Source organism: Adiantum capillus-veneris, chromosome 12 (assembly GCF_014529385.1).
Source record: "Adiantum capillus-veneris isolate H3 chromosome 12, ASM1452938v2, whole genome shotgun sequence".
NCBI classification, from domain to species: domain Eukaryota; kingdom Viridiplantae; phylum Streptophyta; class Polypodiopsida; order Polypodiales; family Pteridaceae; genus Adiantum; species Adiantum capillus-veneris.
Window position 1 is genome coordinate 66,420,025 of NC_140942.1, and position 26,023 is coordinate 66,446,047.

General features: G+C 41.3%; 1 pseudogene; it reads left to right on the forward strand.

The window, feature by feature from the left end:
- Window positions 1-834: 834 nt before the first annotated feature.
- LOC147445860 (uncharacterized) lies at window positions 835-25,263 on the forward strand (annotated as a pseudogene).
- The last annotated feature ends 760 nt before the right edge of the window (window positions 25,264-26,023 follow it).

Below are 26,023 nucleotides of genomic sequence, written 5' to 3' on the forward strand. Positions count from 1 at the left end.
GAAGGGAATGGGGTATAGGAGGGCCTCTTTATTTGGCAGTTTAAGGAAACGCTTAAAGCTTAAGTCAATTTTGACCAAGCCTAAAAGAGAGGGCAAAAAGGCCTATGCTGAGATTTTTAAAAATACCATTTGTATATTTTGTATTTTAAAAATAAGCTACTTCAACACAAAAGAGAGGTGGGTAACTGAATTTTAAAATGTCTTTCCCCATCTCTCTCCTCTCTCTCTAACATATAAAACACTCTCTCACTTAGTTCTCATTAAAAGAAGCACTTTTCAGCCCCCCTACCCAAAAAGAAAATTTTACATATTCTCTCTCTGCATTCTCTCTCTAAAACGTGAGCCAACTCTTTCTCTTTTCCCCCCTTTTCTCTCTTGTCACTTCCACCTCCCAATCATGAAGAGGACATTCTATGCTGCCTACATCTGACAGAAAGTGCAGATCCTCCAAGGCTGCAGATCTACTCTCTCTCTCACTCTCTTCCTCTCTCTCTCTCTCTCTCTCTCTCTCTCTCTCAGGCTCTCTCTCCTCCCATTCTAGCTTTAGGTGAGAGCAATGGAGAACTCCATTACCTCTGTGTGCAGCTGCATTTCTCTCTCTTAATCCCTCATGATCAATATTTTGAATTCAAAAGAGATTGAGCTACACTCCCTCTCTTTCTTCCCTCCACAACATAATCCTTCTCTACTATCTCTGAGTACCTTTCCACTTTTTCCTTCCATAGCCATATTTTCCTGCTTGTAGCAGTCACCATTACACATTCTCTCACGATTTTTCTTAATTAGCTAACAAACATGTCATTCAATCTCCCTCCACTGCAAGACATTACTACCATGCCAAAACGATATCGATTAAACGTTGATTTGGAGCAGGAGTATGCTACTGTGCAACTTGGCACATCGAATCCCAATGCTACAGATCAGCTACGAAGCATTGGGTGCAAGGCAATCAACTTATGGGTTGATGGCCACATTTATCCAGGTGATCTAACGACTAATGCACCACTACCCTTTCATAATGTCACTGAGCTTCTGCATTTTATTGGAGATGGAAGAGGCAGACTGTTTAGCTACTACTGGAGATTGTATTCAGCTTTTGTCAATGAAATGGGAAGCAAGTAAACATCTCTTAGCTACCTATTCATCACTACAAGAGAAGTCTACGAAAGATCTACAGCAAGTTAGAGAGGAATCCAACAAGAAGATGAAGCAACTGAACGATGAGATGGCAAATCTCAATGAAAAAGTACAACAACAAAAAAAAAGAGCAGGAGTGTCGACTAGACAATTATGTTCAACTACAACACACTTCATGCAATATGCATCGGCGAATCGATCATCTCACACACATTCCCCTTGACTACCACATTCGTAAGCGCAAGAGACAAGCGATGTCCTTGCTATCCTCAAGTGGTGGAGCTCAAAAGAAACGTGTCCATCAAACTCGGTAAGAGTACGGATGCAAGATTCTGATTTCCTATATGTTCTACAAGTTTGGGTAATGGTAATTCAATATGTAGAAACTTGGCTGGAATGATGATGGGAATTGATCTCGATGCTCAAACAATCGTACGTGCTCTGCTGCAACATATCATCAAGCCAAAGGAGTTGGTTAAGCTACTAGATGATCCATCCAATGCTGTCACTGCTAATGTTTTGCGACAGAAGTATTTCAATGAGCTAACGGACATTGTGTCGCCTCAAGAGATGATGGAGGTGTGTGACAGCGCATGAATAAGTTTCAAGGCCTATGAAGCTTTGTATAGAAGTGTCACACTCGGTCATCGGACAAAAGGTTTGTTTCGATTTCTGCCAACGCCTTACAATGTCAATGTTGCAAAAAAGTGCTCCAATAATGATGTTGCAAGCTTGTTGGGCGGATTTCAGTATGTGAAGGATGACATGCCATTAGATGACAACAAAGCATTCCGCTACAACGAGTTCAACAATGTGTATGTTGACTTGTTGAAGCTCCAAGAGTCAATGATAAGATTTTTATGGGTTGACACAAGAAGAGTGTGATGGAAAAGTGATATTTGTTATGAAACTTGATGAGTGCCAAGTTGTTGAAGGTCAACGGCTCGAAAGGGTAAGTGTTACGTTGATGAGCAGGGCCTTGGTGGGTGTTGATGTGGAGCTAAATGCCAATGAGAAGGGAAACACTTGTTTAGGTGTTTAGTCAGAGAAAAATATTTGGTGGCTGGCAGCTTTTCATCTCCCACATGAGACACATGAGACTCTCAAATGGTATTTCAATCACACAGAAAACGTTGATGTCATTCGACAACAGCAAGAAGGACAGAGATTGCATGTTTCAGGTCTGGGAACGTTCCAAGGTGAGTGGCGTTTGGAAGGAGACTTGAAAACACTCAAGTGTATGTTAGGGTGCAAGCAAGGTGCAATGACCCTCTTTCGATGCATTTATTGCTGCCACAGTAAAGTCTCAATGGGAACTGATGGCAAGGGTGCAAAGGCCAGCAAGTTGAAAGGTGGTAAGGGTAAGGGAGGCAAAGTTACAGTCAACTCTGCAAAAGGTGTACCCACTACACAAGCAGTGGGTAAAGCACTACAACAATGGTTTCAAGGTATCCTCAGTTGTGACCAACAAGTACCTCCTAATCGAAACATGGATGATCCAAATTGAGATCCTATTCTTTCAATACCACTTATAAATGTGCATGTGTGCACCCTTCATGCCGGTCTACGAATTCTTGACAAGTTTCTTATGCTCCATATTAATTACGCTTGGAATATGGAGCCTGCAAAAAGAAGATAAGTTTCTTGACAAGTTTCTTATGCTCCATATTAATTACGCTTGGAATATGGAGCCTGCAGAAAGAAGAGAAGAGTGTATACGAGAACTAGAATCTATTCTATCGAGCGTTGGTCTACATGGGGGTGCAGTTGAGCTATCAAAAGACAAGAAGGCGTCTGGAAGTACACAAGATCGCCCTAATAAAGTTTGTATGGGTGATAGTAAAGCTAGACATTTGCTTTCAAACTATTGAGACTCCCAAAGTCCCAATGAGTTTCAATTGTGGAAAAAGGTGTGTGACATTACCACCTACAAAGGTAATGAAGCAGCCCTAGGAATTAAGTGTGCTCGTGTACTGATGATATTTTTTGTCTTCTCAAAAAGGCAAAGCTAACCGATGATGATATATCCACCCTAAAGTTTGTAATCAATAGTTTTACTGCACAAATGGTGGATGCTTGGGGGGAGACACACATAACATATTACATGGTGTGTTGCACATTTGATATTTTCAATCAAAATACATCTGTATGCGAAACTAAAGTTTGTTTTTTTCAACACATTCTTTTTGGACATACTGCTTTTTTTCTCGACACTTATGGTTCATTAGGCATTTGGAGCAGCCGGGATGGAGCGCTCCACTATCAAGCAAAAGCAGTGTATTTTAAAAATACACGACATGGAGGTGGAAGAAAAAAGAGCAATGCCCTTCACGAGATGTTCAATTGGTTCTACAGAGTTTTAGCAGGGAGAGAGAGGAAAAAGACAAGGGAACAAAGAAGTTTAAAATGTAGAATAGAAAATTGGTTAGCTTGAGGTGATCACAATCATATCATGCTTCGAGTGTAAAAGATCGATTCCGACGCTGGTTGGAGACAAGGCGGTGTGATGGTAGGCGTTGGGTGGAAATTTAATTTCCTTTTGACACTAACCATTTCTATTTTAAACATGCATTGTCGTGCAAAGTGATTTGTAAAGGCGACAATTATTAGTCCCATGGTTCAAGTTTCATCTATTTTGGAGTCTTTTTTAATTTTTAGTGATTTTATTGAGTTTTTAAAAAATTTTAAAAGTTTAAGTACTATATAAGTCAAAACTCATAACTCAAAGTTCATTTCTTGTTTGCACATTTTAAAAGATCCTCTCAAGCCCAAACGTACACGCACTCATATCTTGCACAACATGGATGATACACAAGAGCACACCACCATGCACAACGATGACGCCACTGCCATTGACAACACTGCAAATCCGCAACCTCAACCTCGTACAGAATCCACAGCCTCAACCACAAGAACTAGCTTCTAGCACCCAACCACTCCCCCAACCTTCAACTACAGAGGATCAAAACACCATGTGGCAGATATTTGGTGACCTACAGCCACTACAACATGCAAATCGCACATCTCTACCGGATTTCAAAGCATTTGCACCTCATGATAGACCAACACAGGAAACGGGACCTAGAGTTCATGCAACGTCTCAACTGAAGATCAAGCAACGACAGCAACTGGAGATCAAGCAACGGCAACACTTGAAGCTCAAGCAGCCGCAACTACACCACGGAAATTTGCTCCGTGAATCAAACAAAGGGTGATCAAGGTAATACCCGATGATCCTTTTTTTAAAGCACGAGATGCCAAGAGGAGGAAGAGAATGAGAAAGTTAAAAAAGAAAGAGGCAGCAGATAGAAAAGCACAGAAATTGCATGAAGAACAAAGAAGGCAGAGAGAGCAAGAAGAATGGCAGAGAGCCGAGGCTGAGAGATCCCACTTGGCTAATTTACAAGCACGAACAGAGGCCGAGAAGAGAGCGGAAGAGGATAGGGCTCAGGCCGCCCAACAAGCAAAGGCTAGGAGCTCCACACCAACAAAAATTCCGCAGAGAGAAAAACAATGTGCGAAAAAGAAAAAGGACAAGCTCACACCTGAAGAGCAGCAAGCCCAAGAAGAGAGGAGGAAGAAGTATAAAAATGATCCTCCTCAATGGGCTAAATAAGCGGCTCCTCCACCACCGCTAACAGTGCAGAAGAAAAAGTGATGGAAGCCTGAAACAGTTGCTCTACGTGAGATCCGAAAATCTCAAAAGAGCACGGAGCCAATAATACCAAAGGCATCTTTTTCTCAGGTGGTAAGAGAAATAATGGACGAATATTCAGATTCGGTTACATGTATCCAGCGTGCGGCTCTTTTGGCTTTACAAGATGCCGCCGAGGACATTCTGGTGTAGTTGTTCCAAGATGGTGTATCTTGTATGGTGCATGCAAAGCAAGTTACATTAAAAAATACAGATCTAGCTCTAGCGCTCAATCTGAGGAATGAAGGGTGCTTCCATAAGAATTAGTTTTCCCATGTAATCTCTGTTTATCAGATTTGTAATCTTTCGATATAATATAAACGACTCCATTTTCTCTCATTCGGTGTAACTCTAATAGTTAATTGTGTACTTTCTATTGTTGAAGTATTTGAATTAATCAAGTAGTTAGATTTCAATTCCTCGACCATCCAAGCACCCGTTTGACGTGGGACGCCCACCAGTGAATAATTTGTGAAACGAAGCCGTTTCGTGTGCGTACGGAGGCCGTGGGACAACCAAAAGCCACGGCTATGACCGACGAAGCAGAACGGGTCGCAAAAAATCCGTGTGCGCCACGGTGCGCATGGGGCAGTTTTCACCCAGGTCAAAACTGCCCCATGCGCGTCGTGGCGCACAGGGCTTTTTTGCGGCCCGTTCCACATCGTCGGTCATAGCCGTGTCTTTTGGTCGTCCCACGGCCTCCGTACGCACCCGAAACGGCTTCGTTTCACAAATTATTCACCGGTGGGCGTCCCATGTCAGATGGGTGCTTGGATGGTCAAGGAGGTGTGAACGCGTTGAAGAAAAAGATTTATTGGCCAATATGTGCAATAGAAAAAAAAAAGTACATGAAGTGACAAACAAAAGACAGAAGACGAAATTATTGTATATTGCTCTAGATATTACATCATGGCTGGTTGGTTTTCTTGTAAATTACATCTTTTGGTATAGAGCGAATGGCCGACTTGACACCAAAAGTTTTGATAATCCTTTGGGTTTGTCACCATTGACCTAGTCTTAAGGCACAATGGGAGAGGACTGACCCAGGGTGCTTTCCTGTAAAAGCATACAATGCGACCTCTCGATCCACCAAGATACACTTGTGAGCATTAAGGGTAAGGGAATCTTCAGCAAGGATGGCACTTAATGCCTTGCACTTGAGCAACTCCACAGAACCATGCTTGGAGAACTCTGTGTGTCCAACTCGAAGAACGGATGGCCCTAGATGGCCAAGGTAGTGCCACAGGGAGCTATCTCTACCCATAGGATTGCTACATGAACCTCCAGTACGCATTGCAAACTTATCAACATGGTATGCGGTCTGCAAAACATTTTAAACAACTTCACTTGATATAGGAAACAATTTACTATCGATAAATTTAAAAAGTGGATACCTCAGCTTCCTCATCCATCTCTTCAAGAGTTTTCCTTGTAAGTTCGATGCTAAAGTGATCTTCTCCACTTATAATGGTCAGCGGTTTGTGTGGAAGAAAAGTGCTTTCCGGGATGCTTTCATAAAATGAGGCACATGATTTGATTTCCATAAGTGTATTTGCCACGGTTTGTACCAAATTCTGTTCGTTTTCACTAGGGAGGAATGACAGGCTTGGTGGGAGACCTTGGTCTTCAAAGTCAATTTGAAAGTTGACCTTCTTTTGCCTTCCACTGGGATCTTTCATGCCCGCATAGATAGCGAGCACTAAGAGAGACTCATCTTCTATAAGTCCTAGTGTCTTTGCAATGTCATCAAGGAACAAAAAGTGACGACCATCCACCACCACTACATGCAAAGTGAGAATTTGGAGGTCAGGAGCTTCTTCTAGCACCTCGTCTCCCTCTATCGTCCCATCTTCCTCCTTAGTGGAGCTGGGATCTTGCAAGAGGACAAGTTCCATAGATGCTTCAGCCTGCTCATCAACCTCTTCAAATAAATTCATTTTATTCCTCCACAATGGTTACAGGAGGTTTCTTGTCGGCCTTTTCCTTTGATTTTCCCTTCTCCATGCCCTCAAGCACAAGCAATACCAGAACCATGTCCCAAGAGATGAATTGGGTGCCTATGCACCCCATGCCCAAGTCTATGAGGTCATCCTCATCCTCTGTCTTGTAGTCCCGCTCAGTAAGCCCTTTTATAAACCTCAACAAGCGATAGCAAAATTTTTTGTCAACCGCATAGAGGTGTTTGAGAAAATCCACTGGCAACCACGCCATGTTAGATCCCTCAAAGACTATTGCATATTCTTCCATGTGCTCCATCATGTAGTCAAGAAAGCTCTGGAATCTCTCTACGTGAAGGTTAGCAGTGGCATGCATGTCGATCGTCCCCTCAAACACACTGACTAGTTCATGTGCGCGATCTACAAGTCCTATCTTTTGTAATTGTGTGAGAAGTGCATCAGAAGATGTTTCCATGGGTCTGTTAGCGAAGAAGATGGGAAGAGAGCTGAAAGCTTGTGTTTTGTGAATGTGAGAAATGGTTTAAAACCTACAAAGTGACTTTTTTACTCAATGTCACTTTTTTAAAGCACTTAAAATTAACAACAAATTAACTTAAAACTATAAATATAAACAAAATCACACGACAAGCATTGAAAGACACCAACATTGAAAGTCTTCACGCTCGAAACTAAAAAACTTGCATATTTCAAACTTAATCTTGAACAAATTAAAAAATGAGACAGAGATTCAAAACGCCATATGTATTAATGGGAGGAAAATCGTTTTAGTTACAAGCTTTCACATTAATACATCGCGAAAAACCAATGTTTTCACACAGAAAGCTCTTTTCTTTTCTAGAACGAACAAAGTTTTCATTGATTACAAAAACATATTGATTGGGCATGGTATATCTAAGATTAAGATACTCGCGAAGGTGACTCAGATTCCAGTCGTTATTCACCGAGATGTCATGCACTGCATTATTATGGAGGGATATTTGCAGATCAATTGATTCTCTAGAAGCAACATCAGAGTCTAGTGCCTCCTATTCTCCCTTCGTCAGCTTCCATCTTCTATAGGGAAAGACAATTGACAAGCTCTGCTTCGCAATATGGTATCTGCACACCACATTCTCAGCAACTACAGAGCACTTGCTTGTATCTCCCTGGTGGTTGACCACCTTAGTCTACCATCCAACTGCAAGGAAACTGTTGATCGCACTTTCCCCTTTGCAAGTCCACATTGTTGGTGTCCTGTGAACACTCTGCAGTCAAAAGATAAACACAAACACATGAAGGGACATAAACCAAGTTAGGGAAGCTTTATGGGAACCATAGGTGCACTTCATTGCTGAATACACATCCGCCTCAATTCTCCTTTTGGTTGTTGTGCTCAAGGCACTATCAGGCTTAGGCCATTCCGTACTCTGCAAGGCTGGTGGATGAACTGGAGAAAGATTACCATACCCAGTTTGCCTAGGCGTTACATAAGTATGGTTATAAAAAAAAATGTCCCATGAGACAAGCTCCACAGATGGACAACCAGCATAGAGCAGCTTGCCAAGGTCAATGTGGATGGCCTCAAAAGTTCCTGTGAAGGACTCTAATGGCTCCCGCTCTACCAAATCAGATGGGAATACATCTGCAAACATGAACAAGCAATGAAAGCCTTATAGACATCAAAGCAATATATACAACACAAATACAAAATATACAATCTAAAAATTGACAGAGGAGTGAAATTACAGTTTGCAGGAAACCTCGATGGAGCCATTGTTGTCTCTAGCTTCAGTGGTGAAGCAACATACACATGTTGCACCTTTGCAAGATGCTTTCCATCATGGGTTTTCTTGAACTCCATGATCCTTCCCTTCCAATGGTGTGCTCGAGAAGCCATGTGTCTCCTTGAGACCTTGTGTGCACCTCTCAAGCTGGGCTGCATTGTCACCCACATCAATCGTTTGAACTTCATCCTCACCCAACATCTGTTGCCGTCTTGTACATTGCTGCATGAAATGGAGTATATGACACTCCTAGGTCGTCGAGTACCCGATGATGCCATGGACAATAGTGGCACAACCTGCAGACAAACACTTATGATTAGAGATTGCACATCCACGTTCTCAGTTGTATAAAGAAAGCAAGATTCTTGATGGTACATCAGACGAAGGATGCCACTTACTGCTATACTGCTCCACCTGCTTGTTGGCTTAATTGGAAAGATAATGTTGCAAAACTTGAGAGGAAAGTAGATCCTCTCTAGAGAGCACAATGGAGAAGGAGCAGGAAACCTATTGAGGAAAGAAAGAGGGATGATCTAGAAAAAGAATATGCAGCAGATCTTCAGCTTTAGGTAGAGGTGTTTAGTGAGGCTCATGGATAAATAGAGAACTTCAGCTTGAGGAGGGAAAGAAGGTTCAAACTTCTGCTGCAGAGCTTTTGGGAGGGAAAACTGAAAGTGAAGTGAAGAGAAGTGAGAGATGGTACAGTAGAGAGGGAGGGAGGGAATGATCAGCACGTTTTTGGAGGGACCCTTTTTTAGGAGAGAGGGGGGGAGAAATTGACAACCACTAGAGAGAGAAAGTATTGTTCTTTACTCAACTATTTAGAGAAAAGTTCATTTTTTTCAAATTATAAGAGATTTTCTCTTTGTATTTTGTAAAAGAGCACAAGTTTGACCACTTACTTTTAGGACCTGCCATACCCACCATTTCAGTCCACATGGCATCCACCCATTTGCCCCTTCCATAATCTCCTTTTTAATCACATGGCAAATAAAGAGGCCCCCTTAGACCCCATTCCCTTCCTAATGTTTTGACAAATTTTGGTTCCAAACTCTGAAGTAAGCCTTGTATTGCAATAGGTCCCCTTTGGACCAAGAAAATTGTGATTGAAGTGTTGTTGTGTGTAAGAAATCGTGTACACATCATTTGCTAGCTTGACATAACTCCACCAATGTTTTAGTTTATGTTGAGACTTATACAAGCAAGAGTCAAATGTACAAGTAATCCCTCGTGGACCTATCTCCTTTGCATGAAGTGATATTTTTCGTAAGAAATTATGTAAACATCATTTGCTAGCTTGACATAACTCCACCAAAGATTTAGTTTGTGTTGAGTCTTGTACAAGCAAGGAGATCGGTCCATGAGGGGATTTGGAGCAAGGTAGAGGTTCCAAAGGATCTAAAGAATTCTAGGTAACAAGTCAGCTTTCAAATTCCCATATATTGTTCATGTCCTTGAGGTGAAGAGCTCAGTACATGTTAAGCAACAAACTGGTGAGAGATCAAGTGAGTTGTTGGTCTACTAAAGAGAGTGTCAATCAAGCTAACTTTGAGCATCTATTGACTGTTCACAAAGAAGTAGTATTTGACACTTCATCAGAATAGGATTTCACTATCCTTATGGTTGAGAGAGCACCAAAGATGAACTATCATAGTGAGGGAAATGGGGTTGGTACCTCAAGGAAACTAGAAATCCCATCGCCCATGCAATTATATTACCATTACACTAATGGTAAAGGAGCCAAAATTTATGTGAATATCCATCATAGATGCTATGTTTGTGAAGACTTAGGAAACGAGTTTTGAGAATGTAGACACTATTGACAATGGAGACTGATACATTGATGAGAAAGGGGTTTCCTTATCTTAGGACCAATTGTCTTGATCCCATAGATGCGATGGGTATGATTGGGACCAAGATAAATTTGATGGAGGAATAGAGAGACCTTCTCTAGAGAATGAATCAAGAGCTAGATTCATAGCCATGAAAGATCTTGTAGAGTGCTTGTGGATGATTCTAGAATGGGGTTATGCAAGCTGATGACTAAGGAAGGGAAAAACTATTACATCAAGGAAGATGTGAGTTTAGTAGACCTTATTACTGATATCATGCAGATATTCATGTATGCTTATCAATTCAAAAAAATGACTTATTTTGGTCGACAACAATGAATAATAATATGAATATATATATATATATGGATATGTGAGGGACATGGAAAAGCTTTTTTGTTCGGGAAAACCATTTTTTCATTTATTTGAATCAGATGTCCCATAAAAAGCCGATTGAGAAAGAGGTAAGTTTTATTAACAGAGTCATAGAGATTCCATCCCATGTATAGAGCACCCACAAGACAGGATTAGGAGCATCAAGAGTTACAAATCTTGTGATGAGAGAGAGTCACTTGTGAGAACCAGAGCCTATCATAGGTGGTTTTACAACCATTACATGGTCATCCATGCCACAACATACTGAGCGAGTAGTACCAGATGTGACTACAAGAGAAGCCTTGAGAGCTACACCTAGAATGGAAGCACTTACTTATGAGGAAGATTTTAAAATATCTCTGTGAGTGATGAGATATGTTGATGAGTTGAGGCCCATGCGTCCATCACAAGTTGCAAAATGCATGGCATCAAAGTACAATGGCTCCGAGCATCCCCGTGCACATTTTGCATCATTTAAGCAGGTGTATTATGAGCCAAGTATATTTTTCCACATTTAGTTTGAAGGTTTTAAATTGACCTTGGAAGGCAAAGCCCTTACCTGGTTCCAACCTTTGAAAAAGGAAGACTTTGGAAGCATAGAACTGCTATTGCAAGATTTTATAGAGTAGTTTTCCATGACAGGAATCAAGCACAATACAATTTCATAAATGCAATACATTGAAAGGTTCCCACTATGTGAGAAACCTCGGGGAAGACTACCAAGTAGTGTTGTTCATTGAGGGATTTAAGAACTAGCACTTTGAGAAGTATTTGCATTTGAAAAATTGTATGACTTTAGACGAGGTCACAAAAGAAGCTTTCCATCTGGTAGAAAACTACCAAATCTATGGGAAAGTATCACAATATGTGGATACTATCTTGAGATATTCTCATTTGATAGCTAGTGGATCAAATACATTTTTTAGATTCTCATTTGATAGCTAATGGATCAAATACAATGAAGAAGACACCACTACCGCAGTTCCCCATGAATATTGAATAGCCTTGCAGATGAGCTTGTGAGAAGAATGGGATAGAAGTTAAGAATCCAAAATTAGAGAGTACCACCATTGAGGCTTTACTTGACCTGTGGAGGAGACCACCCGAAACGGTAGTGCTCCATGTTACCACAACCATATCCTAAGTAGAAGTGGTGGACAAACCATACCACTCAAGAATGCTACTACAATAGGGAAATAATGCCTTATTAATCTACCTCCCAATATGATCCTAACATGCCACTAAATCCTCAGTATCAAAATAAAGGACAAGCACTGCCACCACCAAGATATGCATCAAGGCCAATAAATCCGCAGCAAGCTAGAGTGGAGAGGCCAAGACCAATGTTGGTCCATCAACCACCACTCCCAATTGAAGATCAGGCAACAGTGAGATGTGTGTATCCAGACCAATACCAGGAAGAGAATGCTCTAGTGCTATTACAATTGTAATACAAAGAGGAAAGCTACAGACCCCACCATGCATACGACCCTTATCCATCAGGGATCATGGAGTCAAATGAGAAGGACGAGGTTATGAGACCATGGGGGATTGGATCATGCAACTCTCCACTCAACCATGCCATCTAGGCTCTTAGAAATCTAATAAAACACCCCTTGACCGCATGTTCGTCTTGGCCCTTGGCTCTAGCCCTTGGTCTAACATTACTCCCCCCTTAGAGAAGCGTTTTTGTCCTCAAAAATAGAAGTGGTGATATCTTCTTAAGAACACTAATGTTTTCCATGGTGGAATCCCTCAATTGGGCCACAACTATTCATTTCACCGATACATAGTGTAGTAGGAGGTTCAACAAAACCAAGAAAAAAATCTTGATTTTCCAAGTTGTTGTCCCTTTGCAACTGCTTGTATCCAAAATTGGATGAATACAATAGTGTGTAGACTCAATTTATAGCTCACTTGAGTACGTTTATTGAGTTACTACAACTAGGATGTGTCTAAATTCTTAATTACGTTTTAGAGTTTCTAAAAGTACTGAAACATGCAAGAATACCTCATCCTAACTTTCCATGAAAGTAACACGCTTGCTTAGGCCATCCCCACCAACCAAGTCCTTGACTTTCTCTCGTTTCTCAGTAATAGGAAACCTCATCAAAACTGGTGATCAAAGTTTAAAATCTTACAATAACATGTAGGTACTAAACCCAGCCACTACATGCGAACAAACTCCAAACTGAAAAGGTAATCGTTGTCAATTGGGTTGCTTCTCGCTACTGTATGCTCTTAGCATATCCTTTAGCACTAGGTTAATACTTACCAACTTCCCATTTTTCTTTAGATGAGTGGTAGTATGTATTATTGTTTTCTTCCCACCCATTTACAAACACTCCTCCAAAATGATTGATAAACATGGGTTCTCAATTAGTCACAAAATTGTGATGCAATCCATATAAGCTACACAGAGATTGGAATGAACCAACTTGGTTAAAGAGTGGACCTTGTTGAATAATCATACACAATTTAATCAATCTATCAAAAAACACCCATACCGAGTGCGCACCTTGTATGGTAGTTGGTAGATCCACACTACATTTCATAAAAACATTGCATCTATGGTGCAATATGCTTCTTAAGTTATGTTGTCCATGAGTTTTCATGCCGTTTCAAACAAGCATGTGTTAAACACTAGGGCCCATAACACCCAGTGTGCATGCATTCAACACAAACCTATCTGGACCCGCATTTCCATGCGTAGAATTTCCACCATTACTACTGTGCGCTCCTTGCCGCACTGTCGAAGCAAGGGACTTGCCAATACACCGTATGCGAGCCACAAACGGCTCCAAGCACACAACAAGCCTAAACTAGCAAGCTCAAGAAAACAAAGGGTGTGTCACTCACCGCTCTACGCTCGCCTTCGTGGTGGATTCCTCGCCGCGATGAAGAAGAAGCTGCAGTCGTGCCGCGCTCAACCGCTTCGCCGCCGTCGTGCCTTCGTAATGCTCGATCGCACACACACTCTCCCTCTCTCTCTCTCTCACACACACACACACACAAGGAGGTGAAGAAGAAGAAGAAGATGGAGATGGAGCAAGAGCACTCTTCAATTGCACAAATGAGAGAATGAGTAAAAATTAGGTTTAGTTGGCTTTTATAGGAGCTCACCCCATTCACACTTGGGTGCCCATGCTTAACCAACTAATCCCTTGAATGTCCAAGTTAAAGTGCGCCTCTCATCGACGATCACTCTACCTTTCCCTATTGGACCGACAAGCCCGGTACCTGACTCTACCAAATACATAATACGCGTCCATCGTAGGTGATGGGTGTCCGTGTGCCGTGAGGGTTAACATGCCCCCCTTCCTGATGTAGATTCCGTCCTCGGAAGCTATTGAGTTGAAGCTGGGTCGTCGAGGTGGAAGAGCATTTGAGATGAATGTCCTTAGCCTTCTTCAGTCACTGCAAAATCAAACAACATTGGCACAGTAATTGCATTCTCTTAAAAAGCATATGCAGTTTTAGGTAGACAAATTGATTAGTCAAAGAATTTCAAACAATTTGTTAGCAATGAACATTAAATTGCAATGTAATCAAATGCATAAACAGATGTAAAGGCAAAAAATTAAACAAGTCTGGGGTCGCTAATTTGACGGTCGAAAAGCACTAGAGATCGAATATTAATACCATGGGTAAGCTTCTTAACTTTCTGTGGTCAATTAAGTTGTTTAATCGCGAGAGCCAAGTATTCATGTTCGAGGGCTGACTAGAGGCTATATCTAGAAAACCTTGTAGTTAAGCTACCATAAAAGGAATTTCTCATGAAATCATCGCCTGACTGATTACTTTTTCTTTGACTCCCCAAAGTCTTTTCACATTGATTCAATTATGATGTGTGTGCTTATTTTGTATGCCTTGGGTTTTTTGCTTTTCAAGGAAAAGCGCCCACACTGGGAACCTCTAGGGCTCTAGTACCATAGGCGATACATGTGAGTGAAGTACCAAATCAAGCCGAGATTTCTCTTCCAGCTTAAAATTTTACATTGTGGCACTTTGATTTTTTGTTTGTTCATTTTTAGCATTTTAATTTTGTAACTTTGGGAGGTCATATAACACTGTTACATTCCCCAGGCTCATCACATTAGTAAACTCCCTTTATAATACTTAAGCTAAAGGTCACTAGGGTTAAGCCCACTAGAAAGCCCTAGTACATTTCATACAATGCTGCCTAAATCGGATTAAGAACCTAAGTAACCATTGTTTATTAGGAAGGCATTCCCCATGGTATTAAGAGAAGATCTCTAACACCTAACTTGGTCAAACTAGCTTAGTCGGACTGCTTGATTTTTACACCTTAAACAAGTGATTATGACAAAACATTACATTGAATTAAATGTTGGATACTAAGCCAATGCGCTGAATAGTATGCTACCAATCACAATCAAAGCAGACAAACATGGATGTAAAAAAGATAAGGGCAATGCTAATGGACAAGAAACACCTGTTTGTGTTGATGGTCGCGCTTGATTTGAAGGTTCCATGAAGATCCAAATCCTATCAATAGCAACACGCTCCTGTACACACTATGAAACACAAACAATACCTCTAGGAGGCACATTAGTGGGAAAAGAGATCTTTGCTAATCACTCAACTCTAAAACAGAAACACTCCTATCGTACTAATCTTACCTACCCTCCATCACTCAAGTGATGAGGATCAAAGGTGTTTTATGGCATAGGTTTTTGTTTCACTGTACCAGATGTGACATGTGTAGGTCTGAGTCAATGTTTTGACTTTTATTGTGCATAATCGTTTGCTAATTGCTCTTGCTCTTTATTTTTTGTTTTTTGTGAGTATAAAGCTTTATATGTACATTCCCTAAGATCGGAATTGAGAGGTCAGGGAAAAAGGTTGAGAGGGAAACAAATGAATGATGGATGTCCACAAACACTCCCCCCTTCCTTGGGTAGATCATACCGTTTGAAATGAGCTTGTCACCCTTTGAAACCAATTGTTCCAGTTGGTAATAGGTGAGGATTTTTGCCAGTAGTTTTCTATTACCCTAGGTGCCTCGTCAAGTTGCAACGGTGGTAAGGTACTCTCCCAGGATCGAACCTGAAGTGGTTCATTAGGTGATTCTTGAACACTCGGAGGTGTGGATTCTTTTGTAGCTTCATGGAGGTCCACTACTATAGATGGAGGCTGTGTAGAAGCTTTTACCTCTATGGATGTATTACAGGAGGAGCTAGAATCTTCATGGGACTCCCCCCTTCCTGAGCTAGGTGGAACAAATCGTTCTTTCTTTGGTACCCAAACTAGCTCGGGAGCGGGTGTGTAGCATTCTGTGATTTTTTCCTTTCCACGATCATTGATTCGTTTTGGAGCTACGGGATTGGGCTCACTTGGGTCAGGTGACAGGTAAGAGCACAATCTACATTTTGGCACCCAGATTTGATCATTTCCTTGATAGTAGCCTTGGGCTTCCAATAGTCGTTTAGGGATCCATCGCAACATTTTCTTACTTTTCTTGGAGTGAGTGGTACGTTTCTTACAAGGCTTCTGTTTTTTTGCATCAACCATGCTCACTACAGAGGTTTTAGGGACCCACTTGTATGTTTTCTCTGTTATATTAGGATGGTTCTTGTGTGTCTCAAGCTTTCTTTCAACTACATCAGTTGAAGCTCTAGAGAGTTGGGCTATGGGGACGTATGGTTCAACCTCCTGGACATGCAATGTCTTGGGTTTTATTTCCTTGGGCAATATCTGAGGGACTATGGCTTGAGTGGTAGGGCTAAGAGTTGGTTTTTGCGTTGTAACACCCCCAGTCCCCCAATCAATAGTGCATTTGGTGGCTATCATCCACGTGCGGCCTAGGTTTATATTACCCTCCATAGTTCCAGTAGGCATGACCAAAAAGTCTTGAGCTACCACCCCATTGTCATAACTGACAGAAGTGTGCCAGAGTCCAAAAACCGCAGTTTTTTTCTTGTTGACACCCTTGACTTGGATAATACTCTCAGATAGAGGTGGCTTCCCTAACTGACACCACACCCCATAGGATAGCAGATTGTATTTAGCACCCGTGTCCAATAAGGCGTTATATAGCACTTTTCCATAGGCACTATTTAACTCAATGGGGTATCGTAGAGGTGTGTCAGAGTCCAACCCATCCTCTTCGTGTGCTTCATTTGCATCAGGTTCCGAGCGAGTAGCTCTACCTAATGTTTCCATGAAACGGCTAAACATACTAGTACTAGGCTGTGGAGCTTCGGGAGGTGCATGGCCTTCTCTCTCAGTGTTTTGGGTAGGGTATGCTTCCATGATTTCTGAGTCGGAGGAGGAATCACTAGCGGCTATTTTAGGGTCTTGGGTGGTGCTACCTTGTGTCCCTGCTGAGGGTCTAGAGCTTATCGTGGATGGGTAATGGGTGTCCGTATGAACAGAGGCACCCTCAATATGCTCGTGTTCTAGCACCCGCCCAGAGCGTAAGTGCATGTGCTTTTGATACCCTAAGGTGTCAAAAAGCTGCTCTAGGAGGCCTTGTGACTAGTTTTTAGCGTGTTTTTTGTTTGTTTTTTTGCTAGATTTTTTAGAGCGTGTCGTGGAATGGGCCGTGTGATAGCTCAAAACGAGCGTATCGGTCAGAGGGTCGTGCCGTGCTTTACAGCCCTCCATTTGGTCACTCTATGCCCTCGGAATCCCTAAAACTGTCAATTTCCAGTAGGGAACTAGGCCCAAACTAGAAAGTCTAAGGGTGCAAGTGGGAAGAGAAAAGAGGAGAGTGGAGGACTTGTCCCACATGCTCTCATTCTCTCTTGAGGGAGTAGGGTATATATATAAGAGTGAGTCTAGTATATATCATAAGACTGAGGGCTTGGGCTTGGGCTTGGGCTTGGGCTTGGGAAAATGATCCCGATCCCAATCTATCTTTTATACAAACCAACCCGTCCGTTTTAAGAGTCACGTTTTTTATTTTCGAAAAATTTCGCCGCCCGCTCACTCGCGTTTTTTTATTTCCGAATTTTTATTTTTTATTTTTTATTTTTCATAAAATTTTTTTTTTGGGAGAAAAAATAAAAAACTTTTTTTTTTTTTAATGCAAAAAATGCAGAAATTGCAGAAAATTGCAGAAATTGCAGGTATGGGCCTGAAGACTGAGGACTGAGGCCTGGGCCTGGGCTTGGGCTTGGGCTTGGGCTTGGGCTTGGGAAAATGATCCCGATCCCGATCTATCTTTTATACAAACCAACCCGTCCGTTTTAAGAGTCACGTTTTTTATTTTCGAAAAATTTCGCCGCCCGCTCACTCGCGTTTTTTTATTTCCGAATTTTTATTTTTTATTTTTTATTTTTCATAATTTTTTTTTTTTGAGAGAAAAAATAAAAAACTTTTTTTTTTTTTAATGCAAAAAATGCAGAAATTGCAGGTATGCAAAAAAAACGCAGAAATTGCAGAAAATGCACAAAAAACGCAGAAATTGCAGAAAATTGACAGAAATGCGGAAAATTGCAGAAATTGAAAACGCCGAACTTGAAAACGCAGAAATTGCAGAAATTGAAAAAACGCAGACAATAGCAGAAATTGAAACTTGACAGCAAATGCAGAAAACGCAAAAAACAGAAATCTCCACACACTCCTTCCCTGCCTTTCCTATGATAGAAATTGCACCATAAGGAAGCGTAAAGTGCTAACCGAGCTTAGTGTAGGGCATATCCCCGGCAGCGGCGCCAAAAATGTGCGCTCCTTGCCGCACTGTCGAAGCAAGGGACTTGCCAATACACCGTATGCGAGCCACAAACGGCTCCAAGCACACAACAAGCCTAAACTAGCAAGCTCAAGAAAACAAAGGGTGTGTCACTCACCGCTCTACGCTCGCCTTCGTGGTGGATTCCTCGCCGCGATGAAGAAGAAGCTGCAGTCGTGCCGCGCTCAACCGCTTCGCCGCCGTCGTGCCTTCGTAATGCTCGATCGCACACACACTCTCCCTCTCTCTCTCTCTCTCACACACACACACAAGGAGGTGAAGAAGAAGAAGAAGATGGAGATGGAGCAAGAGCACTCTTCAATTGCACAAATGAGAGAATGAGTAAAAATTAGGTTTAGTTGGCTTTTATAGGAGCTCACCCCATTCATACTTGGGCGCCCATGCTTAACCAACTAATCCCTTGAATGTCCAAGTTAAAGTGCGCCTCTCATCGACGATCACTCTACCTTTCCCTATTGGACCGACAAGCCCGGTACCTGACTCTACCAAATACATAATACGCGTCCATCGTAGGTGATGGGTGTCCGTGTGCCGTGAGGGTTAACAACTACGTGAAAATTTTGCATCAAAAGTTGGACCATATTAGAATGTGGAAGCTCAATCACATCGAGGTACCAAAAATGAAACATTTTCATTAACCGAACATAGCTGTGCTATATATGTAAACAACCATCCGTCAATGTTGCTTATAATACTTGTAACCTCAACGCGCCAGTGTCAATCCCAGAGACTCATATTCTCCACATATAGAATATGTCTCATAACATGATGTTAGAAAAAAAATGACATACAACAAGTACAAGATGTACTTGTGTGTGGAGGTAACTGCAAACACTCACCGACATGAACAAGAGGGACCCTCATGAACCTCACTCCACACTAGCTAAACCGAGCTCCATGAGTTTGTGGACCATGTTGCACACCTTGTGACTAACAACATGTACCAAAAAAAACCGTACCATATAGGCCTATCATTGTGAGGTGCAAAAATTTCCCAGTACACTACTTTTCCAAAGTGTTTTTCTCCAACATGACCTTGTCGCGTGTCTATCGAGTAAAATGTAAGCAACATATACATCCCATTATGGGAACACTTAATCAAAGCATATACGGAACAAGAAAAGTACATACTAAGAAGAAGTTAGAAACATACCATGGAGTATCAAAGCCTTGCTTGAAGTGGCTCAGTACTGACATAACCTGTCAACCAAACACTAAGGATAAATTAGTGAATAGACAGAGACAATTACCTGATGATTATTCCTCTTACCTTGACAATTCGAAACCCTTGGCAAATTCCAAACGATACGACAATTACCCTTTGGTAGATGAGAGGATCTTTCCTTGCAAGTGTAAGTGTGAAGGTTTCAAGAATTGACCATCAACACTTAAATGAGTGATTTAGTAATCGCAAGCTAGGTCTTCCCCCAAAATTGTGCTCCTATAGACACTCTCCTTGCTTTAGACAAAGCAAGAGATCCACTGAAGTTGGAATCATATTCACAAATAGATCTTTGGTAGACTTGAAAGTCAATAATTGTGTGTTTTTTATGGACAGTCATGCTATCTAAAATGTTTGATTCATCTATTATACACCTTGGTAGAGATAAACCTTTACAAGTCTAACTTTCAAAAACTCAACTTGATTTTCACACTAAAATTATGATGTGCTAAAGGAACACTCAAATAGTTACTAATGGCAAGACTCTTGCTTGTCCATTAGAATTGATGGGTACTCAATTGGATAGAATTATTCGATCTTAATAGCGATCACTGATGGATTACAAACAAAAGTCTCTTTGCCGTTTGAAAGTAGATGGCTTGTAGCCCTTCTAAAACAGATGGCTCTTAGCCCTTTCCCTTAATCTCAAATCAATGGCAATACCTGGGCATGGGTTAGAAGCCTTACTTCTTGTGAATTTTATCAAAGCAATTTTGCTTTGCATAGAAAGAAATATTTTGCAAAATAAAGGTTAATATAAATTTAAAAATTAAGAACTTAAAAGTTGTAACCTTGTCACCACTTATGGCCAGTTGTCTAGAAATTAACGTAACAAACTCGCTCAAATATGTTTCATAGACATATCTACTGCGTGATTGAGTTATTGTATGTACCATATAAGGCCTCTTGGTATGTAATAACTTGTAGACACCTTGGCAAGTTCCCTTGGGCACATGCCAAAATTGTAGACTTTCTTAGCATAAGTACTCATGGAGTTCTTGTGCTCATAGATAACAGATACTCTTGCCAGCTGACAGATGTCATAGCAAAAGAAATTCAACCTTGTCAAGCATTCATAGAGAATCAACCTTGCTGAATTGCACATTGTATTGAAAAGCAAAAAAATACTTGCAAGGTATGTACCTCGTACCTGCTTGGCTTGCTTACTGATGTCCTTGACCATATAGGTTTGTCTTGTTCGATGGCAGAAACTCTAGAAAACTTTGCCTAGGAACCATGTCCTAGAAAAAATGAAAATTCAAAACACAAACACCCATTGAAATGGTCATGCCATACATTGGTAAAGCTCCCCCAAATTGATATGCTCATAGCATACTCCAGATTGTGGGTAGGTATTATACCATAAGCATGAAAAAGGAAGCCTTGCTTTTGACATTGCCCTTATAGATATGCACATCCCATGCATGATAAAAAATCTCCAAGGCCAACTCCTAAGTGTTGTACTGAATGTAGTTGTTTATATTTAGCTAGTGAGCCTTGCTCAACGATCAAAACACCATCTCAAAGGACACGTGTACCTTGCTCTAGCATAACAAATGACAAGTGTATGATTAGAATCAATCAGCAAGGCCTTGAATATCGAACCGCTGCCATTTTGTCAACAAGTGCAACTTCTTGCAGTTCCTTGTTCTTTGGTGGCTTGAATCTCTGAAGAAATTGACAAAGTAACTTGCTGAGAGAGAGCATCACCGATTTCAAGAAGTTCAAAACGACCTCAATCAAACATAGCTATGCTAGTCTTAATAGTACTAAAAGGACTTGCTTGTTTAATCCCCTTTTAATAGCAACAAGGCACACTTGATGTAATTGTGTAAGTACAAGGTTTATGTTTTCTATAATTGAATGGTGAAGAAGCCACCATACTTTTGTTAAGGAAAACTTTTGCTCCCAAACGAGGTTGGCAGGTCATGATTCTCCTTGAGGTACTCCTTCTAAGACGATTCTCGTCAAAGTCAAGGTGAATCTCCTCTTCAAAACGGTAAGGGGTTTTTCCATGTGTGAATGCCAAAACGTAAAAATTTATTTTTGTTATGGAATTGATATTTATCCATTTAGTGCAGCTGACAGGTGGCAAAAGAAATAGCAGATAATGGATTATGCAGAAGGATATTATATTTTATGTATATTTGATTATTCAAGTGCTCTGTACGAGCTTTGGCCATTTATGATCGGTCGGCCAGTTTGTACTCATTTTTTACCATTCAAGAAATCTATAAATGAAATACGTGCAAGAGGGAAATGGTCACTCTTGCACGGGGGGAGATTGCACCCAGTGTTCGTATTGTTCTTCTCTCCTTTCCACTCTTCTCTCTCGTCGTGCCGGCGTAGCACTCCGTTGTAGGAGGTGCACCTGCACGTGCTCTCTTTCCCTCTCCTGCTCTCTATCTCTGGCGTATTGCATACGGCTCGGAGTATGTACAATGATGGTTGTCAGGTATACCATTTTGTCGATTTATGGCTTGCTATGTGCTATTTCAAGTATTTTGCAGGGCAGCCAGGCTTCCGGCTGTAGCAGTGGTATCACACTCCAGTGATTGGCATATTTGGATAACCAAAACCTAAGTGCTCCTATTTTCTTTTGGTTTTTAAAATTTATAATTCTATGTCCTTGTTTTATACTATCTTTTTCATGCAATTTTGGCGTTAATTCTTCAGTAATTTGTAAGTAGTGAAAGATATCTGAATAAGATAGTAGAAATGACAATTTTATACTATGAGCAAGTTAACATAGTATTAATGCAAAGACTAGTTATGTTAAAATTAATGCATTAATTAGCACTAGATTTCATTCACAATATCATCTCCATGAATCATCACGTTAGTCATTAGCACATGAAAAGTTTGGTATGCAATGGTGATAGATGTATAAGATCAACTAGAGATTTGATAGGACGAGATAGAAGAGGAGAACCCTTGACATTGTAAGGGAAATCTCAAAAGTACTCAAGGAGACACGTGAAAGACTCCTTGCATGTGGCTGCTGAATATTAAGGAAGCATAGAAAAGGGAATTGAACAATTGTCAATTAGGAGAAGAAGAAGGCGTTGCAAAGAATTGCCGGGAACCACCACTTGGTAGGGGAGAGGATTGAAGTGCGACCATTATGAAATCAATTGTGGATGGACTCTACGGGATTGCGCCAGCATGGAGGCCAAACTTCATCACTTGACCGCATGCAAGTGATGCCTTCTCTGTGAACGGCAGCATTAAATCTCTCTCCCTCTCTCCACTTACATGAAGCAATAAATCTCTCTCTTACGTGCGGCAGTAAATCTTACGAGCGGCAGTTGCTCACCAAAAGCGCTCATCACTTACGTATGGTAGTAAATCTACAGTGGGCATGCAACTGTGTACGCCTAGAATTTTTCTGTGAGTCGCATGCAACCAACCCTCTCTCTTTTTTTTCCCTGACTCCAATCTGCCATGCAAAGTCGATATAGGGTGACATCTTGCAATGCGTCAACTACACCACTATCTGTCTGCACCAACCTTACTCGGCGGCTCAAACACATAGTACACACATAAGATATCCAGCTGGCGGCACCACACACGGCTCTCACTCAACTCCCTCTCACTCAGCCCCTTGCATGCAATTTGCACCTCTTTGATCTCTCACTCTGGACTACTAACAGCCGCACACACAAAAACTACTTGTACTCTCTAGCTTATACTCTCTCTCCCTAGTTTGCTTACAGACGGATCTGCATGCTCAACCCCTTCGAATGACAGTTACCAGTGCCATGCAGCTCGCACCTGGCAGGCCAAAAACCCATCAGTGTCTTTCAATGATTGGCCACCCTACGGTTCTCTTTCTTTTTCTTTTTCTATACAGCTACCCCTATCAACATGACACTCTCCATGTAGGGTTGGCATGCCTAACAACTTCACCAACACTGCAGCACCGCACCTTGCATGCACTCGTAGCTTCTCGACCACCATGCACACACCCACACACACCACACAAATGCTGTTGAACTCTCTCTCTCTCTCTCTCTCTCCATTATGTCTCTCTCTCTCTCTCTCTCTCTCTCTCCATTATGTCTCTCTCTCTCTCTCTCTCTCTCTCTCTCTCTCTCTCTCTCTCTCTCTCTCTCTCTCTCTCTCTCATTGTAAACCATGCAGATATCGACCCTCCCCATTAAATTTGTCTTTCAACTATGGCACATGATCTTGCCTCACTTTGCTTTTTCTTTTTCTGACGTAGTGGACGCAGAGGATCAGGGCTTTCCCACTCTATAGTTAAGCCATTCTACCTTTGCGCTCCCCAATAACCCAATCTCTCAACTCACATACTAGGGTAACAAGAATCTCTACCGATTCACTTTCCTCCCCTCGTCCATTAACCCCGCCTGCACCTCTTAAATCCTGCACCGCTATTGGTTACAATCCTCAACCACCTCTTCAATCCTTCACCGCTATTGGTCACGGATAGAGCTGATTACATGGGCTCTCTTGCAGTCTATTACATCGAGTTGACCCAAGCTTTCCAACTATGTCAAATTCTCTGCAGCTCAAACCGTTTCCAGAACACAAAGAGAGGGAGACGCACAATACAGAGACATGACACAAGCAAGACATCGCAGTGGCGTAACAAGGAAGCAAGGAAGTCTTGCTTCCATACAGAGCATCACAAGCTACCGAGTCTCTCTCCCTCTTTGTCTGTGGGTTCGGCCTGATGCACCGTCTGCGCATGCACAAACATCAGCCCTTGTCGCGTTTCTCTTCCCCTCCACGTACCTTCTCCCTCCCTTTTTCAATTAACCCCGAAGGGAGCATCTCATGAGATTCCAAAATTATAGAGACATCTGCAAACTAGAAGATTAGCAAAGATTCATTAATCATGCCCTCTGCAATAGAACTTTCTTCCTCCCCCCCGTTCCCTCTAAAAGCAAGGATGCAATGGCATAGCCAAAGTGAGCAATGTTTTTTAAATTTTCTTTTTGAGCTTATGCTACGATATTGGTGGTGCATCATGCGAAGCTATGGCGACAACGTCCTCTGCTGACAAAGGAGCGTGACTTTGAGCCTCTCGGACCCTCCGCCCTACCATCACCTCCCTCCTTCAAATTTAATATGAGCAACTCCTCCTTGCATAACCTTCTCAATTGTGCTAGTTGAAGTTACGAACGTCAATCTGGAAGCATGTTTGGAAGCAGTTTCAGTCTTATGGATGGAACTAGAGTTTTTCTTCCTTCATTGGCTTTGCCGGCTATTGCCTTAGCTATTGCCATAGTATGCATTGTTCATGTGGCAGTGATCATTTCCCTTGCTATATAGTTATCTTCTTATAATAGTCGCTCGACCATGCCCTTGCAAAAGCAACACAATTTTGGTTTTTACACCAGCTTCCGCTTAAATGTAGAGCTTAACAATGTTCAAGATCGTAGGGTTCCTTTACTAGGTGAAGATTATATGCTTGATTATGTTCATGCAGAGTAGCATTTCAAATACATAAATATTTTTGTTGGTTCACCTCAAAGCTACTTGAAGACCCCGAGTGTGCAACATCATGAAACAACCCCTATCCAATGTCGAAACTAAACAACATTTTCATATTTAAATTATATGCATACACTTTCAAGGCAAAATCACTATCTGTCTAACCAGCTTTGACCCACATGATATTACTCACCATTTTCACATTTTAATTGTTTTCTTATTTTCCCTATTTGTTTCATTTTGAAAGAGCTACGCGAATCATAATGAACACTGTTTTCTTTTCAAGTTCATTATCAACATACAATCAATGCTTATTCGACTGAGTATACTAACACTTTTATACAAGATAGGGCTACATCATCTTTACACAATCTAAGCAAAAACAAAAACAAGAAGAAAAAAAAACCACACACACACAATTTCAAACGCTAATCATAGTCGACCTCGGTAAGTAATCAACATAATTTTTTCTTTTCTATGAGTTGTTCGATTCATATAATGAGTCTAGTAGAATTTCATACTTACATCTTTTACTTTGGCCAACTGCAACAACTCGCAGCTTTGATCTTGCTTTTTTTTTTTGTTAATGGCACTAGTTGATCTATGCTATTAAATTAGACTTGCAAATTTTCTTTCGCTCGGTTGTCTCACATTTGTCTCGGTTGTATACTAATCCCTTCTGTAGTCGTCATTGCAAGTTCATGACTATTTATTAACCCCACACTAACACATTTTGGATCTGTTAATTATACTTTGGTGTCAGTTTGCTAGTTACAATTGTCTCCTACTTGTACCTGTCTCCCCACCCACAAACTGGTACATATTTTCAGATGCAGTACATCATCCGGAGTCTAATGATTTA